The sequence below is a fragment of the Papio anubis genome, chromosome 6 (genome assembly GCF_008728515.1).
Source record: "Papio anubis isolate 15944 chromosome 6, Panubis1.0, whole genome shotgun sequence".
NCBI classification, from domain to species: domain Eukaryota; kingdom Metazoa; phylum Chordata; class Mammalia; order Primates; family Cercopithecidae; genus Papio; species Papio anubis.
This window is the reverse complement of record NC_044981.1, coordinates 35966558-35984181: the sequence shown is the minus strand read 5'-3', so window position 1 is coordinate 35984181 and position 17624 is coordinate 35966558.

The window sequence follows — 17624 nt, the reverse complement described above, 5'->3', positions numbered from 1 at the left end:
GTGAGACTCCGTCTCAAAAAAAAAAAAAAAAAAAAAGAATCCCAGGTCCCTGGAACCCCCCAAAAGCAGGAGAGAGGGGGAAGAATCAGTCAACTGAGGATCAATATTCTGGACTACTAGTTAGTAAACCCAAATACGCATTTAAAAATTAAAGAATAAGCCCTCCCATGTGCACAGCTCTTCCAAGTTTACACTGATTTCTCCTTTTACCCTCTCACTATCCCTGAGAAGACGTCAATAATGCCCACTTTACAGATGGGGAAACAGGCTTAGGAAGAGGAATTTGCCTACGTTCACACAGCTGAAAGGCTACAGGTGGGACCAGGAGCTGGTCTCTTAACCGACCACCTGGTGAGCTTTCCATAGCTACCTTTATGTCTTTAAAAAAACATGTTTCAAAAGTAATATCACCCAAGCACCATGTGTTCATTAGGGGGAAATACCTAAGGGAAGAATAATGAAAATCACAGTGCTTTCAGATGAAGTTAGGGAGGTCCTGAGTGGGGGGTGGGTGATGGGCGGCTGCCAGAAGGAATGGAGCTCCCCTTGGCAGCACCCAGGGCTTTTTCCTGGAGCTAGTCCAGAAATGGGTGCTGGAGGCAGCAGGTGGGTTCTGAAGAGGCTATGTAGAGACGGACATTGGCAAAGAGGAGCCTGGTTAACAGTACAGGCCTCAGAGCCTCACAGACCTGGATTTGAATCCAGGCGCTTTCCTCCACTTACTAGCTGTGTGACCATGGACAAGTTACTAAACCTCTCTAAGCCTGAGTGTTTCTCTCCATCTGTAATGTGAGAATGAGAGTAAGGATGAAATGAGATAACTTGTCTAAAACACTTGGCACAGTTGCTGATGCAGAATAGGTGATTAGCAAGTGTTAACTCATCGTCGTCGTCATCAACATCATCATCATTGTTATTTGGAAGGGCAACATTTAAAGCACCTGCCGGGCATGGTGGCTCACGCCTGTAATCCCAGCACTTTGGGAGGCTGAGGCAGGCGGATCACTTGAGGTCAGGAGTTCGAGACCAGCTTGACCAACATGGCGAAATCCTGTCTCTACTAAAAATATAAAATATAAAAATTAGCCGGGTGAAGTGGTGGGTGCCTGTAATCCCAGCTACTCAGGAGGCTGAGGCAAGAGAATCGCTTGAACCTGGAAGGCGGAGGTTGCAGTGAGCCGAGATCGCACCACTGCACACAGCCTGGGCGACAGAGCAAGACTCCCATCTCAAAAAAAAAAAAAAGGAAAAGAAAAAAAAAAAAGCAAGCACCTAAGAGCCCACTGCAGCTTGTTCACAGATGTGAAAACCTGGGTATCCGTGGGCTGAGAGTGGGAAGAAACTCCCCTTTCCCCATGGCTGGGCCAGTCCCCAAAGGCTCCCTGAAGGAGGTCCTCCTCAAGGTCAGATAGACAAAGGCCATCTTAGATAGACAGATGCAGGGAGGCAGCTGCTTGGCTTTGAGGGAAACCAGGGGCCTTGGAGATGACCAAGGGTCCAGACGGGCCTCTTGCTCTTCCTCTTTAGGACACGTGGGGCATTGGCAGCCCCCGGCAGCACTGGCATCTCCCTTCCTCTCATGAATATGAGCCATCTCATGAGGCCTCGCTCCAGATAAGCTGAGTGTGTGAGCAAACTCACCCCACAGTGAGGGGAGCAGGATGGGCTGGCCTCTGCAGCCTAAGGAGGGGCTGCAGGGAGGAGGGGAGGGGGCCAGAATTGGGACCACCCCTTTCCTAGACTCCTTCTCCACGCAACAGGCAGAAAGCCCCCTTGGAAATGCTCAGGCCCTTGACTAGAAGTGTCCAGGGCTTTTCCTGATGTTAAAAGTTCTCAAGAGGAGATATGGAGATTTCCAGGACTTTCCAGGGTCCAACACTCATTTGTTTCATTATCGCATTCCTCATACAAGTTTTTTTTTTTTTTTTTTTTTAATCTAACTTAATCTTTGCTACTGCAGCCTGGCCAGATGCTATCACACCAAGCTCCTTTGTCCCTCCAGCATCCCCCATGGCTGACCTGCCCACGGGGAGGTGGGCTGCAGGCTTCCCTGCCCTGTGTGGGTCCCATGCCCCCGGCGGAGCCCTGCACTGGGCTCTGCGCATAGCAGGCTCAAGGGCTCTGGAGTGCCCGCGCATACTGGCCCCTGCAAGCACCTGCTGATCTCCCTGCAAATGAGGGCTAGAGGCTGGGTCCTGTTGCCACAGAAAGAAGGAAGGGAAGAGGGAGAGAAGTTGGAGAAGAGGTAAAGAGAAACAGAGGCTGAGCCCAGACAGTGGGAAGAACACTGTGAGGAGGAATGCCCGGACCCACATTCTGGCTTGTGAGGTTCAACAAGCCAGCCCTCTCTCTGGGCTTGAATGACCCTGTAAATTGGGAGAAGGCTGGGGAGGCTAGAAGCTGAAGGTTCCTTCAGCTCTGGGATTCACTGAAATGAGGGAGTGGGGTGTTTCTAAGCAATGCAGAGAAAGGGGGCCCCCACAAAAGGGTAAATGGAAAACAGGACACAGCCCTGCTTCTGTTTGTAGTCCTGAGCGTCTAACTCTGTCCCCACCCCAACACTGGGGACCCCCATTACCCAGGCCTAAGTGGGAGCTCTTTAACCTTCTCCCGCTTCCCACCTCTATGCCTGAACCGGTCCCCATCCCCGCCAAGAGGCAAGCAGGTGGCGGGAGCTGCAAGACGGAGACCGGTAGCGTCTTGGCTGGTCTTGGCTGGGAGCCCGGTGGGGCGTGGGCACCGAGCGGCCTGCTGGCGGCTGAGCAGGGCGGGTGGAGCGAGCGGCGGGCTCCGGGCTTCGGGCTCCGCGCCCAGGGGTAGGCAGCCTGCTCTGCGCCAGCGGCGTCGGCCCGGAGATGAGCGGGGTCTGGCTGCATCCTGAGGCAGGGGGTTCTTGGCGAGGTGCGCTGGGTGTCAGGAGCACTGGAGAGCCCAACCAAAGTCAGGAAGGACAGAGCTAGCCCCTAGGGAGGATGGCCGCAGAGTGCGGGAGGCTGTAGGTGGACCTGGGCTGGGGGCTGCTTAGAGGGAGAATCCTGCCCTCCATGAAGCCCCAGAGGCATCACAAAAGCCCTGTCCAGCCAGGACCCTCTATCCTGGTGGTGGGCATGGCGCAGTCTGTCCAGAAGGCTCCCAGGAAGTCACTGGCCTTACCTGGACACCCTGTCCTAGAGGGAGGAGTGAGGGTGGAGGTTGGAGAAGGGCGGAGTCTGTCCCTTCACTCCCTTCACCCTGAGTCCAGAGATAAGGACAGGATGGGGGATGGGGGTTGGACAGTCCCCCTTCCACTGTCCCTAGGGTGGGAATTTGAAGGTTTTTTGTTTTTGTTTTTGTCTAAAACTTGAAGAGCAGAGAAGGTTCTGGATGGGCCAGTCTCACCCTGCCACTACCCTCCTTCAGAACACGACTCCCCGGGGGGCTCCAGTGGAAACGGCATTGGGGGGTTGGGGAGTATGTGGCATCCGGGTGACTTCTGGCCTCTGGACTGGAGGGAGGTGGGGTCCAGATCTCCATCCTTTGGTGAGCAGGCCCCGCACTGAGGAGGTTGTTCCCCTCTTCTGCCAGCCTTGGCCACACCTGGCCCCCAGGGCCTGTGTGGCACAGGGCCACAGCTTTGGAGGCTTTCACACATCTTTTTTCTTGTCTCTCTCACTCACCTGTCTCCATGGGAACAGCCTTCAGGGCTGGCAGAGGTGACTGAAGTCCATGGCCCTCAGACCTGAGAAGGGTCTGGCCTCCCCTGGCTAGTGAGAATCGAGTCAGTTTCAAGATGCTGCCAAGGTAATAAGGAGTGGGGAGAACCCGTAGCCACCTCCTCCAATGGCCGGCCGGATTCCTCCTTACAATATCCTTCTAGCCTCGCTTGAATTCTGCCAGTGACCAGGAGCTCAGTGCTTTGCCAGGCTGCTAATTCACTGTCAGCCAGTAAGCAGTGAGGACTATCCCCTCCCAGCCCTCTGTACCCTGGGCCATGTTGGGGGAAAGGCCACAGAAGAACGGAGGCAGGAGCTCTGCTCTGCACCCCTCAATGTTCCAGAATGCACTGAGAAACCCCAGGCTGTTGCCCTTGAGTCACTCCATGAGGCTCTGACTCTGTCTTGAGAAATGGTGTCATGCCCAGTGGGAGAGGCGAGATGGGGATCCTGGGGTCTGGGTTCTGGTCCAGGCTCTGCCATGGATTTTCTTCTCATTTGTGGGCCTCAATCTTGCGACCTGCAAAATGGGAGGAATTAGGATTGAATTATTTCCTTAGGGCCTTCAAAGTCCTGACTTCCAGTGTTCTGAGTTTTATTTGCTATTAGGGTAAAGGATCAGGCGTAAGGAACCATTACCAATAGCCCCAAACAGGTTTTGTGTTTGTTTTTGTTTTTTGTTTTTGTTTTGTTTTGTTTTGTCTGTATCTCTTGGTTAGCAGAGATGGATTTCTGCAACACGCATCTAATCCCAGGGTTGCTGCCTGCATGTGGGACACAGCACCTTTGTCTGTCCCCAGAGGCTTTGTCCAGGTTCTTAGGCTTGTCTGAGTCCTGTTCTTTTTTCCAGAAACTGCATCTTCCTCAAGCCATGGTGGATTTCTCTCTCTTCTTTTGTCCCACAAGTTACCCCAGCCCATCTCCCAGGTGCCCTGTGCACCTTGTATCCGTCCCTCATCCTGACTCCAGGAACTCTGGCCTCCTTCCTGCCTCTAAATCCCAGAGGCACTACCTTTCTCTCCACTGTCTGCTTTTCCCTTCCTGGAACCTAATTCTGGGAGTTCTCCTTCCTACCAGGGCTGAGGAGAACATAGTTGCATTTTTTCCTACGTGGGGTTTGTTCATTTGTTCACTCACTTAGTCACTGTGGCAGCCACTGTTGGTTGCACTAATGAGGAGACTCGGGAGGATAATCCTATCTTGTCCCTGTGGCCCTCCCCCAGCTTCCTGCCCATGGGCATGACTATGTGACATCGTCATAACTGGAACAGTGCTAGCCAACCTGTGACCATGAAGTGTCAAGCTCAAGAATAAAAATCAACACTGTGAAGATGGTGAAGCAAAAAGGTAGAATGAGCCTGGGGTCCCTGATGACTGATTTGCTGTCAAACCAACCCTGAAACCACCCCCCTCCATACTTCCTACTTCCTGTTGAGTACACAAATGTCATACAGTTAAAGCTTTATAAATGAAGTATTGTGGTCTTTTGCTATCACTATAACAGCAAAAATTTAGACATTCACGTAATTGGCCATTCACTTACTCATGAATTCACTCACACATGTATTCACCTTCTTGTTGCATTGATTAGGATAGAGGTTCAGATGCTCTAACAGAGATCTCCAAATAGTAGTGGCTAAATTAAATATAAATGTAGTTCTCTCTTATGTAACAGTCTGGCTGTAAGTAGTCAAGGGCTGGGATGTCAGCTCCAAGATCTCAGGGACCCAGGACACTTCTAGCTAGTTGCTCCAACATCCCTGGGGTGTTCTCTTGTCCATATGGTTGGTCCAGTATATTTCACCAGCATGTCGCACTTCAACTGGAGGGAAGGAGGAAAGGTAAAAGGAGGGCCTGGTTCTTTTTTAAAGATATGACCCAGAATTTAAATATCCCACACGTCGCTCACATCTCATTGACCAAAACTTAGTTATATGGCCACTCCTAGCTGCAAAGGACGCTGGGAAATGCATATTCTATTCTAGGGTGCTGTCTGTCCAGCTATAAATTATGTCTGTCTTGCAATAAAAGAAGGTGAGAAACAGGTATTGGTGGGGGAGGAGGGCAGTTAACAGTCTTATTAATTTTTCTCATTCACACCATTCATTCATTCATTCAATAAACATACTGAATACATACTATGTCAAAAGCACTGGGTTAGATGCCAGGATCCTAGATTTCAGGTTCCTCATGGTCTAGAGGGAGGATAAGGCAAGTCTAGACATTCGAATCCAACAAACTTTGTGAGCACCTGCTCTGCCCATACATCCAAACTGAAAAGCAAAAAGCACCAGTGACATTATGTTTTAGGTCAGTCACTGTCCCCTTTGACTACCTGCCCCCTCATGTCCCCTCTTCCTGAGCCCAGGAAGGGAGGACAGTGACAACAGCAAGTGAGAGCACGCCCCTCAGAACAAATGTTTGCTTAGGAAAATCCTTCTTGGTTCCTGACTAGAATCCTGTTTGCTGAAATGTGCTCTCACTTTTTGTTCTTGGGCATGATGGCCATTTGTATTGGCCTCTGCCTTGGGGCCTCATCAGATGCTAGCAGTGTGGGGAGCAGTGGAGAAGACACGGACCTCCTAGCAGTGGTCCTGCCTGCCAAAGAAAGGCTGTCAGTTTCCCACCCTTGGGGTAGCATAGGGGCTCAGTGTCTTTGGGAAGCAGAGATTCTGTGAGAATGGTCCCTACTGTGTGCCTGTTACACAGCGAGTGCACCATGGGAGTCTGATAAATGGATGGATGAAGAATCAATGGATGCACAGTAGGTAGATTGTATTTTTCAATATGGACCTCAGAAATATTTCTGGTCCTATGTTAGCTCTTCCATGACCTGGAAACTCCTCATCAAAAGGTAGATCTGTTTTCTCTCCTCTTGAAATGGGGCCGACTTGTGACTGCCTCCATCAATAGAACACTTTTGCAGAAGTGACACTGCACAGCTTTGGAGGCTAGGTCATAAAAGGCACATAGCTCTGCCTGTGTCTGTCTGTCTGTCTGTCTGTCTTTCAGGAGAGCCCAGTCACCATGCTAAGAGAAAGCACAGGCTGTATGGAGACACCACATGTTTTAAACAAAACCCAAATAAAGTCTCAGCCCATAACCAGCACCAGCCCCCAAATATGTGAATGAGTGAGTTTGAGATCATTCCAGCCCCCATCCTTTCAGCCAGCCCAGATGGTGCTGGGTGGAGTAGAGAGATCTTTCCCACACCACATCCTGCCCAAACTGAAGAATCTTGAGCAAAAGAAATGCTGCCATTGTTTTAAGCCACTAAGTTTCTGTAGTGGTTTGCTCTGCAGAACAGCGTGGTAGATTTCAAATGGCCACACATTCTTTGCAGAGCCTCCCACCAAGAGATGGCATCTATTTCCCTACCTCTTGAATCTGGACTGGCTTTGACCAAGAGAATACACCTGCAATGATGTTGCACAACTTCTGTTTTCACTTTCTTGCTGCCCTGAGACTGCCATGTGAAAGGGCCAAACTATCCTGCCGGATCAAAGTCCAGCCGACAGTCAGCACCAACCTCCACACATGTGGGTGAGTTCACATTAACCATCCTGCCCCAGTCAAGCCACTGGCTGCAGCCACATGAATGACCCCAGGAAGAGCCCAGACCAGATCACTGACCACAGAATTGGGAGTAAATAACATCGTTCTTGTTTTAAGCCACGTCGCTTAGCACACATCAATAGATAACTGATCACATCAACTCCCTGTTTCCCAAGAGGTATTTTGCATGCCCAGGGTTGTGCCAGGTGTGGGGATGGGCATAGTAGAAAACGATATTCTAGTCCTCCAAGAGTTGATTGCTTGGTGAATCAAGGCTCACACTGGAGTAGATTGCTAGTAGACAACGCAGATTCATTCTCCCTTCCTTGTGCTGATAGAACTGCAGGCCAGGCGCTCATGGCTGCCCAGCTGCACCGTGCTTCCCAGCCTGCCTTGCCAAGCTCTCTCCAATGGCAAGTGAAAGGACGTGATGGAGGCTGCTTCAGTCCCAAGCCTGCAGGGCAGTGTGGCTGTCCTTCACTCTAGGGGCGGGGGGAATGGTGGAGGAACAAGATGGAAGGAGCCAGGGTCTCCACATCACCTTTGGAGAAGAGCTGCTCACCACCCTAGACTCAGGCTGCTATGGGGGAGGTTATAAACCTCTCATGCATATCTGGGTTTTGGATTCTCTATTACAGGATTAGTTTTACCCCAGTAGTACAGCCAGTCTCTCCTGCAAGGCGGCCTTCAGTGCCCATGTCTCTTCTCCAGACTGGAAGCTTGAGCTGGGGCTGTGGGCTAGGAGGCAGTGGGTAGTGGGTGGTGCTTCCTTCCTGCTACAGCATGAGTCCAACAGAGCAGGGACTTTTGTTCTTTCTGTTCACAGCTATATCTCCAATCCAGTGCTGGAACACAGCATGACAGATAGATGATTAATAAATATTTCTTGATGGGTAAGTGAACCACGGCAGAAATAGTGTTTCCTCATAATTTTGGGGAATTCCTAAGGACAAAGCTTATGTCTCCTGCCTCAGGCTCGGAGCTTCTCTGGTACAGAGGCTGTCTCCCCTCAGACTGGGGCTCCCTGAGGACGGGGCTGTGTCCCCCTCAGACTGGGGCTCCCTGAGGACGGGCTGTGTCCCCCTCAGACTGGGGCTCCCTGAGGAGGGGGCTGCGTCTCCCTCAGACTGGGGCTCCCTGAGGAGGGGGCTGCGTCTCCCTCAGACTGGGGCTCCCTGCATTAAGGCTTCCTCCTCCCTGACTTTGCAGGTTTGGAGCAGAGTATTTAGGCGGCTGCGTCACACAGGGCAAGACTCGGGTCTGTCCCCACTGTCTCCCTGCCAGGGCCCCTTGTGGCGTGGGCAGCGACTGTGGCGGGGGCTGCAGATGGCATCCAGTGATGCTCGAGGGTGGTTAAGCACCCTTGGAATGAAGTTTAGGCTCATTAAAGCTTGTTCGAGAGAAGAGCCAATTAGGGAGGCAATTTTCCTTGAGCAGTCTGAAGAATGGGGTAAAACGGTGGCCGATCAGACAGGAAGCCAGCATCCGGCCCCAGTTCGGCTGGCCTGCTGGGGGCTCTAGTCCACCTTCTTACCTCCTGGGAGCCCCCACACACCTGGATGTGAGCCAGTGGGTAGAAATGGGGGCAATCAAGCCCCACAGAGACCCCAGAGCTCTGGAGGTCTCCAGGAGCAGCCCCTCTGTCCTGCAGCACTCCACAACTTAACTCCAGCTTCTCAGCCTCATACTCCTGGCTGCTGGGGAAGTTCTTCTTGATCACTAATTGCCTGCTTTGGGGTTGAAGTTTCTTTCTATTATATCCTTTGTGAGAAAGGAAACTAGGAAGCACTTTTAGGAGAGGCTCAGAGGCCCCCCTTCACCTTCCCTTCTCCACCCCGGAAGTCTGTGCCTTGTCACGGGCAGATGGGGGAAAGGTGGTTTTCTGGGAGTTCTGTGTTGGCCAGGACTTGATGGGAAGCAAATGAAAGAAACCCCATTGAAATGATTGAACGAAGGCAATAAAGTGTTTGATGAGAAGGATTCAGAAGATCTCTCATAGTCAAAGGAAGGGAGCCACCGTCAGGAAGGAGAGCCTTGGAGACATCTGGAACCCAGGACTGGGACGCTGCCACCGCTCTATTTGTGCTCTGGTACCTGCTCCTGTGCCTATCGACCTGAGTGCCTCAGACCCTCTCCCTCACATGCTAGGTGATGTGCTGCTGGCTGCAGCCCCCTTACTTTCTCATGTCTCATGGTATTGCCATCAGATAAGAGCTAAACATGTCCCAGCTCCAGTTTGAGAAATCCCAGGGAAGAATTCCAGTTGGCCCAGCTTTGAGCATTGGCCCAGCTTTCAACTGCACATCTGATGGCCAAGGGGTGGGGACCCATGATAAACACCCTGTAGTAGAACCACAGAGCTGGGGTGCTGGGGTCAGTTCCCCAAAACAAGAGGAATGCCAATCCCAGAAGCAGGGCCCTGGCTAGGAAGACTGTATCATAGTTATCAACTACAGGGGCAGAGCTCTTTCCTCCCCTCACTGTATGGCTGGCATCTCATCAAGCAGTTTATCCCATCTCCTTTATTTCTCAAAACGAGCATGAAGGAAATTTCCATTAGTGAAACCCCCATCGCTAAAATCTAAAAAAAAAAAACTGAAATCACAATACTTTGGGAGACCGAGTTGAGCAGGTTGTTTGAGATCAGGAGTTTGAGACCAGCCTGGTCAAGATGGTGAAACCTTGTCTCTACAAAAAATATAAAAACTGGCCGGGAGCGGTGGCTCATGCCTGTAATCCCAGTACTTTGGGAGGCTGAGGGGGGTGGATCACGAGGTCAGGAGTTCCAGACCAGCCTGACCAAGATGGTAAAGCCCTGTCTCTACTGAAAAATACAAAAATTAGCTGGGCATGGTGGTGGGCGCCTGTTATCCCAGCCATTCAGGAGGCTGAGGCAGGAGAATCGCTTGAAACTGGCGGGGGGGCAGAGATTGCAGCGAGCCAAGATCATGCCACTGCATTCCAGCCTGGATGACAGAGTGATACTCCATCTCAAAAAAAAAAAAGAAAGAAAGAAAATATAAAAATAAGAAGGCATGGTGATGCAGACCTGTTGTCCCAGCTACTCAGGAGGCTGAGACGGGAGGATCTCTTCAGCCCAGGAATTGGAGACTGCAGTAAGCGAGGACTGCACAACTACACTCCAGCCTGGGAAACAGAGTGAGATCCCCATCTCTTAAAAAAAAAAAAAAAATCATGATTTACAGATGAGGAGATTGGGGCTTAGAGAAGTTAAATAGCTTGTGCCAGCTCACACAACTTTTAAGTGAGAGAATCAGGACTTGAACCCAAAACATTTGGTGGCAGGATTTGGTGAGGAAGGAAGGGTCTATGTGATAAGATAAAACTTGGATATGTGAAATGAAACTCCTAATACCAGGCAGTCTGTGCCAAGTGTCCAAAATAGAGTTCACACAGAGTTGAAGGCAGCCAGAGCCAAGATGCAGAGTTGGGCAGGCTGCAGGAGTCAGGGTAGGCTTCCTAGAGGAGGTGGCATTTGCAAGCATAGCACGATGGTTTGGGCTGCTCTGGAGGGAGGTCTCGGGCAAAGGGCTGCAGGGATTAGTAGTCCAAAGTTGGGCTAGTGCATTGCAGGGAATAAGGTGAAGGGACTCGGGTGGGCCGACAGCAGCTGCTTCAGTGGTCAAGTCAGAAGCCTGTGCCACCCAGGCCAGGGAGGTGGGCTGAGGAGACCCTGTGAGCAGGGCCAGACTTCACCCTGCTGGCACTAGGACATTGGGGATTTTTTAACTAGAGGTGTAGACACAGGAAAACAGTATTTCTGGAGGATGGATCTGGAATACTTGTTGAGCACAGCAACCCACAGCCTAAGCTAAGGGGAGGGGCAAAGCAGCCGAAGTCAGGATCTCGGTCCACCCTGTGCCCCATCCCAAGGCAGCGTGGGGCTTAGACTTGGAACCGAGCCCTCCAACTAGTCTAGCCACCTTGAGGGAGCAGTGCCTAGCACAGTACCAGACAGACGGTAGGTGTTCAACAAAGAGGGGTAACTATTACCCAGCCCACTGGGGTGACAATACTGCCGGGACTCCTGGTAGCCTGGGGTGGTGGTTGGAGGCTGTACAACTGAGTACTACCAGGAGCACCAGGAGGTAAGTCCGGAGAGCAGAGATGTCTGGTTGGGTCATTGCTCTAGCCCCGCCACCCTGCACATAGCAGGGGCTCACTACATTTTTGGTGAGTCTGCAAGGTAGGCCTCACGATCCCCATTTTACAAATGAGAAAACTGAGGCTGGCAGAATTAAAGGGAGTTGTCCAAGGCCACACAGCTAGAAAGTGAGGGAATCAGGTTCTGCTGATTTTCCAAACCCAGTTTTCCCTTAACCAGCACCCACTGCTGTCCGTCTGGAGGTGGGCGGGGGCCAGGAAGATGCTCTGCCTCCCCCATCAGACTCAAAGATGAGAGGTCTGTTTCATTCTCTCTTTCCCCTTGTTGGTCCTTGCTCAGGGTTCGGACTCTTTAGACCCGGATGGAGGCCAGAGGAGATCTTTAGAGCCACCTCGATGACCTGGGTCCATGCCAGGCCCCCGTCACTTCCTGGGGAGTCTGAGGAAGGCGGCCTCAGCAGCAGGCGGCCTCCTAATTAGGACACGGTCTTTATGACTCACTATTCTGAGATGTCATTTTCTAGACTTGGGGTTGGGGGTGGGAGTGGAGAAGGCACACACAGAGTTGTTTTTAATTACATTTGGTTTGCTAATTTCTGATAGAAAATAAATATTTACCGGGAGCCATATTTCTTCATTTCACGCCGGCTGACTTCTGAGTTTATCGGGAGCCCAAACAGACACCTCCTGCTCACCTCCCTGCCTTCCCAAGTTCCCACCCCCGCGCAGAGTCACACACCCGGAGCCTGGAGGAGGGGGCGGAAGGGAAGAGATGGAAGGAGTTGGAGAGGCAGATGGGGCCAGGCCTGGCTTCTGTGGGCAGCAGGGCTGAGTTCCAGTGTGGACAGAGTGAAGAGGATCTGAGGACATGGAGATGCTCCTCCCTCCTTATCCTCCCGTGGGTGGTGGCCAGCTCATGGATGGGAGTCTGGAGGTCGGGTGGCCTCAGCTCTGTGCCAGCCAGCCCCGAGCCTGTCCTCCCTTCCTGGGCCAGCGTCCTCCTTCCTACTGGGATGATCTCCAAGGACACTTCTGCCTTGCACATCCTAGGATGTGGTGATTCTGGCCCCCAGTAGCATCCCTCCAAGGACTGGCCTCTGAGGCCTTTTTGGGTAACACGGACGGGCAGGAAGATTCAAAGTTCATGCTGTCTGCTCCTTGGCCTCCAGATGGGCCTTTGCAAGGGAGTGGGAGGAGGGAAAGGAGTAAAGGAAGGAGAGAGGGAGAAAAGGGATGGGGAGGAGAGGAGGGAAGTGAGGACTGAGTTCCCCAGGCAGAGGGTAGGAGGCTAGGATGTGGTCCCCAGGAAGTAAGGACATCTATTCTTCTCTCTGCTGAAGGTCCAGGCCTTTAGGTTTACAGGGCACACACATCAAAGGGGGTGCCTCTCTGATGCTGGAGAGGGAAGAGGGTAATAGAGGCCCCTTAGCTGAGGGTTGGGGGCCTCAGCAGAGTGAAAAGATGGAGTAGAGAGGGTTTCTCGATCTCAGCACTCAGCAATTCTTGATTGTGGAGGCTGTCCTGGGCACTGTAGAATACTTAGTAGCACCCCTGGCCTACCCAGTAGATGCCAGTAGCATCCACCCCCTGCCCCCAAGTCATGACAACCAAAGTTGTCTCCAGACATTGTCAGATGGTGTGTGTGTGCGCACATGAGTGTGCAAAGTTGCTCCTGATCAAGAAGCCCTGTTTAGGATAAGGGGAGGTGAGGCTGGGAAGGAGAAGAGAAAGGGAGGAGCCTCAGGAGGATGAGGAGGAGCTTGTGGGGACTCTGGGCTGAGTGGCGAGGCGGCCCCCTGAGAGATGGGGAAGAGATAAGGAGATTTGGAGGCTGTGGAGTGTAGAGTCCCCTGCCCCCAGCCTACCTTATAAATCCATGTTAAGTCACGATTGGTTTTTTTTTTTTTTTTTTTCCAATTACATTTCAATTTAGCTCAATTACTTTTCCATTATTGTTCAAGCGACTCGGTTTTAATTGAAGCTGCTGGTTCTTATCTCTCTCATTCCCCCACATACAAGGAGGGAGGGAGAAGGAGGGTGTGGGTTAGAGGGAGCCCAGGTTGGTGGGGTTCTAAGGGCAATGGGCATCTTCAGCAGAAAGATCAAGGCTTCCAGAGGTGGGGCAAAGTAGGAGCTCTCTGGCGCATCGCAGAGTGGTCAAATAAATATGCAGGGAGAACAGGAGAGCTACAAAGAAGGAAAGGTGTGATCATGACATATACCAAATACCAGACATTGTTGTAGCCAAGGTACATTTAGTCAGCACAGTCCTGCAGCGGATGTACTATTAGCATCCCCATTTTACAGATGCAAAAACTAAGGCCCAGAGAAGTTAATGAATTCATTCTGAGTCATGATCCTGATAAATAGCAGAGTTGGGAGGCAGTTCAGTCCCCTGGCTCTTCGGTTTGTGTGCTTAACCCCAGGCTACACTCAAACCCTCTCGCATGGTTATGTCCACTGGCCCCTCCCAATACCTGTCCCCGCTCCCAGACACCCCCTCCTTCCCTCCCTCCCAAGCTCTGAGTCTGACTCAGTTCCTTCTAGGGCATTTGGCTTTCCATCTGTGTCTAATTCCTGTCCAGGCTTCAAGACCCAGCCCTCCCTACCTTTTCCAGGAAGTCTTCCCTGATTGCCCTTACCCTCATGTATTCCTACAGCCCTAAGCTGCCGTCTACCTACCTGTGTTACTAGCTTCTGTGGGGCTGGGGATGGCAGCAGGGAATAGGGTAGAGGATTGGGAAGGCAGTGCTTTTGAGTTGGACAGATCTGAATTAAGCAACCTGCAAACCGTGTGACTTGGGCAAGTCATTTAACCTCAGTGAGGCTCCATTTTCTTGTCTGTAAACTAAGTATTAATAACACCATCTCTTGGTAGTGAGTGTTCTGTGAATTAAATTAAATGAGATGAAGTCTGTAAAGCACCATCAAGGGGTAAGAGGCCTAAAGAGAGTAAAGAGGGGGGTTCCTTATGTTGACCCTGAGATGCAGGTACAGTAGTATCAGTCCCCCAACTTCACAGATCAAACAAATGAGCCCCAGAGATGTGCTCAGGTGCTGTAGGGAGGCAGAAGAGAGACTGGGCCTGGGATCACATTTTAACCTTGAATGTCATTAATTCTGTGGCAGAGGAGATGGGGGAGGAGGGATAAAAATAGCTCTGAACTTTCTGGCCCATGGGAGTGAGGAGCCTGGACTCTTACTCTTCCTTCACCTTCCTTGCTCTGCCCGGGGGCCCAGTGGGGTCAGAGAGGGGCCACGCTGTGACTCTCATGGTGGGTGAGTGATAGCAGTAAGAGTAGGCAAGCCCCCTGCCATGCATTTGTGGTGTGTACATGGTTTTCTTGGTTGAGAGATGCTTTCCACTAGAACTAACAGCATATTAGACCAAAAGGGGCTTTAAATGGTTTACCTTTTTTTTTTTGAGAAGGAGTTTCACTCTTGTCCCCCAGCAGGCTGGAGTGCAATGGCACGATCTCGGCTCACTGCCACCTCAGCCTCCCAGGTTCAAGTGATTCTCCTTCCTCAGCCTCCTAAGTAACTGGGATTATAGGCGTGCACCACCACGCCCAGCTGATTTTGTATTTTTAGTAGAGACAGGGTTTCACCATGTTGGTCAGGCTGGTCTTGAACTCCTGACCTCGTGATTCACCCACCTCAGCCTCCCAGAGTGCTGGGATTACAGGCGTGAGCCACCACATCTAGCCTGGTTTTTCTTAAGTAGCGAAAAGTCTGGAGGGGTTGGTTCCTGAGCTGGTCAACGACTCAGGCTCTTCACAGATCCCTCTGCTCTGCAACCTTCAGTGTGTTCATAGTGTCCATCGCCTCATGGTCACAAGATGGCGGCCAGAGCAGTTCATCACAGCCTCACAAGACAACATCCTGAGCTGCAAGGAAGAAGAAAGAAAAAGAGCGCTCTCCTCATGCCCTCTCTCTTTTCATCAGGGAGAAAATTCCTTCCCAGAGACTGTCCAGCAGACTTTTGTGTCTCATTGGCCAGAACTGAGTCATACAGCCACCTCTGCCTGCAAAGGAGTTCAGGAAACCCAATCTCTGGCACCATAATCTTAGGGTGCAGCCTTTGGCGGCCTCAGTTTGATATGGAGAGGGTCTTCTAGAAGATCCCCGACTTCAGGCCTTGGTGGACTTTGATTTCTGTCCCTCTCATCTCAAGCCTCCCTTGATTTGAAGCCCAGTTGAGCAGTATCTGCAAATGGCCTCAGGATAAACAGCTTCGGTGCTCACCTCTCTGGTTAGATGCTTTCATTCCCAAATTAACTTGGTATTCCCTGTTGCTTTCTCATCTTTTTGAAGCATTTAAGTTTATTTTGTTAAAATATATTTTATCCAGCACTTTTTGTGGTCTCTAGGAGGGTTGATCTGAAAAGTGCTAACGCATCGTTACCTGGGACCTAGACTCCAGCATACGGCAAAGAATGTCATATTTGACCCAGACCAGTGACTCATCCTCCAAGGCTGGGTACACGGCTGAACCTCAACAGAACGGAAGTCCTCTGAGAGGAGAAGGACAAATGGCTGCCATGTCCACAATCTACAGCCATTGTCACGGTAACAATAATGATTGCCGAAACCACGAGGGCAGGGCCACAGGAGGCAGCTGAGAAATATGCCTTTTTATCTGTACTTTGAGATTTATTGATATTTTCCTCCAACAAGCATTGTATTCATTTTTTTAATTTTGAGATGACAGACTCACAGAAGAGTTGCACGCACGGTACAAAGAACTTTTATTTTCAGAACGATTTGAAATAAGTTGCAGACCCGATGCCCTATAACCTGCAAATACTTCACTGTGTATTTCCCGCACACAAGGGTATTCTGCAGCGTTACTACCATCTGATCCTCAGACCCCATTCATGTTTTGACAGTTGTCTCTCTAATGCCTTCTATAGCAAAAAAAAAAGTCTAGAATCACATGTTGCATTTAGTTGTCATGTCTGTAGCTTCCTTGACTCAGAAACAGTTCTTTGATCTTTTCCTTGACTTTGACAGCTTTAAAGATTACAGGCCAGTTATTTTGTAGAATGTTCCTCAATTTGGATTTGTCTGTTCCTTAGGATCAGATTCAAGTTATGTATCTTTGGCAAGAATATCACAGAAGGGATACTATGTTCTTATTGTGTCTTACCAGGTTTCAATTTGCCCCATTTCCGATGATGTTCATTTCCAGCAAACATGTTTTGGAACAGGTCTATAAGGCATGGCCTTTGACTTCTCAGAGTGTCTTGCAGCTGCTGTCCAGACCTGCACACAAAAAACAAACAAAGGCTAGGGCAATCCTGTGCCATGCGATAAATTGCACATTTCAGACAATTTCATGGTTTATTCATTTAGGGGAGAGAGCAATCAGAGAGGGCATCAAAGAAAAGACTGTGATTGCATATGGCCTTCAAGAATGGGGAGGGTTTGTCAGAAACTGAAGAGAAGCATTCTAAGGTGAGAGAAAGAGTATACGAAGCGGCTCAGAGCTAAGAGCAAGGCATGTGTGACAGAGACAATGTTATGTACTCAACAAGCTGGTCCTTTCTCTTGAGCACACAGAAAGACTTCATTTCCTAGACTCCCTTGCAGTTCAGTTGGTCCACAAAACTGAGCTCTGGACAATCAAATATGGATGAAAGGAATGAACACTGCTTCTAAGCTTTCCATCCTTTCCAAATCCTTCTGCATTCTCCTCCACAGTCTCTCCTTTTCTTGCATGGTAACCTTGGAGATGGCAATTTGAAGATGATGGCATCACTATTCATTGTCTCCATCACTAGATGGAGACAGCCTAGGTTCCTAAATGTCTGTGGAGCAGAACTCTACTGCTCCCCCACTGCCAGCTACATTGGATTGTGTCATCGGTGGGCAATTAACCTTGGTTGTGATAAGCCACTGAGGTCCGGGGGTTATTTGTTACAGCAGCCAGCATACCCTGATTAATCTAGTATGTGATGGAGACATCAGGGAAACCAGTCTGGTTAGCACAGAGTTGTGTGGAAACATATAAGGAAAGACACATCCAGCTGGTAGTGGTGCCTTGAGTGTCTGGCTAATAAATTTGGATGATTTTCAGTAGGAAATAGGGAATAACTTAAGATTTGTGAATTGGGGAAAAACATGAAAGAAAGTGGTGTTTAAAGAGGAGGAGGGCCGGGCATGGGGGCTCACGCCTGTAATCCCAGCACTCTGGGAGGCTGAGGCGGGCAGATCACTTGAGGTCAGGAGTTTGATACCAACCTGGCCAAC